The sequence below is a fragment of the Elephantulus edwardii genome, unplaced genomic scaffold, assembly GCF_000299155.1.
Source record: "Elephantulus edwardii isolate Elephantulus edwardi_28Jun2011 unplaced genomic scaffold, EleEdw1.0 scaffold00019, whole genome shotgun sequence".
In the NCBI taxonomy this organism is placed as follows: domain Eukaryota; kingdom Metazoa; phylum Chordata; class Mammalia; order Macroscelidea; family Macroscelididae; genus Elephantulus; species Elephantulus edwardii.
Genome location: NW_006399769.1, coordinates 10,279,896 through 10,281,699, shown reverse-complemented (window position 1 = coordinate 10,281,699; position 1,804 = coordinate 10,279,896). Strand labels below are relative to the sequence as shown.

Below are 1,804 nucleotides of genomic sequence, written 5' to 3'. Positions count from 1 at the left end.
CCCAAAATCTCTGTAAATGTTCATTAAAACTAATAAAATTTAATAATAGTTTTAAAAAAAGAAGAAGTTCCACTGACTGCGAAGACCTGAATTGTTGGCCCAGGGATGGGAGAGTTAGGGCCACTCTAGAAGGAAGTGAGGCCTTAGACGGAGGTTGGTGCAGGATTGTCCTTCAGTGAGAGGCAGCTGAGGGGCATTGCTAGACACACCAGCACCAGAATTCCTCATGAAATAAAGATACTTTTTTTTAAAAAAGCACAATCATGTTCATTGAGTGTCATCCTAATTTTAAAAAAGCTAGAAATAATGCAAAACTACAAAATGAGAATGGCCTGAGTGCTAAGACTGCCTATGGCTCTTGCTACAAAGCAGTTGCCAGTTTTATCTGAAAATGTAAAAAGAATGACAGGAATTAAAGGGTTTTGGATGATTTCATGAAAACTTCACCGAAGGAGGTGGAGGAACAAGAAATCCACCAACTTGCTTGGTGGCAGCTCGTGAAGGGACAAGGCGAAGAATCTTCTGTATGTTCTGTCGAATTGACACTGTGCAGAGAATATACAGGAGGATGAAGGAACAGTCTGTGGTATCATCCCCTAGCAGGTTTCAATGAGACAGCCCTTGGATGTAGGAAAGGGGTATGACGGGGAGCTTTGCTACCACTCTACCGTCAAATATAGACTTGAACATTCCCAATATAGCAGTAAAACAAAAGCCGATAGCAAACATGGATTTCATGCGAACCATCGATACGTCTCTGTTGCTATTTTTCAGTTTCTCTTCCTGTCGCTCTTTTTTTCTTTTTCTGCTGCCGACCAGCTCACTGAGTTATGGTTTCTTTCTTCTTTTCCAATTTTTTACTCTATTTTTCCACTTCTGCTGTCAGTCTCTTGTACTTATCTGTCCTGTACACCAGGACCATGTTATGCCCTCAGCGAGAAGAGCTGTACACACAGAGATAAAAGACGATGAGCAGTGTGTCAGCGACCATGGTGCTCATCTTGCACTTTGGTCCCTATACTCCCACCCGCGAGGGGAGAAGTGCTCTACAGTCCACAAATACAAAGATATTCGAGTTCACTAGTGGCGGGGACCACCGATAAGCATGCTGACTCTGACAGCTTAGGCCACACTTCCCGAAATAAAGATATATTTTTAATGTGCCACTTTAACAATTTCACATATCAGTGTGTTAATTACATTCACAGAATTGTGCTACAACCACTGCATTTTTTTTCCAAAAGTTTTTCATTTTCTAAAGCATAATCTAAGGTGCTCTGATGGCTTATTGGTAAGAAGTTATGCCACCAACCTAAAGGCCCACGGTTTGAATCCACCGGCTGCTCTGTGGAAGAAAGATGGGCAATATCCTCTCATGTGCTTTACTGCTTCTGAAAACTCACTGGAGGGTCAGCTATGAGCTTGTTGCGACTCAGTGGTACACAACAACAATAATAAAGCATACTCTGTGCCCTTGGAACAATAACTTTGCATTCTTCCTTCTCTCAGCCTTTGTTAACCATTAATTTGTACTCTGCTGCTATGCATTTGCTTATTTAAGATAGCTCATGAAAGAGACGTTGTCAACAATTTCCTTTTACTTGAATCCACAATCAATAGCCAAGGGAATAGCAGTCAAGAAATAAAAAGATGGCGAGCTCTGGTGGCCTAGTGGTAGGAAACTGCACTGCAATCCCAGAGGTGCGTGGTTCAAATCCACCAGATGCTCTGCTGAAGAAGGAGGAACAATTGCCTCCTGTACCAGTCAGATCTGATTTGATGGTACACACATAAAAAGAATAAA

The 1,804-nt window shown here is 41.9% G+C and overlaps 1 pseudogene; it reads right to left on the bottom strand.

The window, feature by feature from the left end:
- Positions 1 to 432: 432 nt before the first annotated feature.
- LOC102865597 lies at positions 433 to 1,045 on the bottom strand (annotated as a pseudogene).
- Between the last annotated feature and the right edge of the window lie 759 nt (positions 1,046 to 1,804).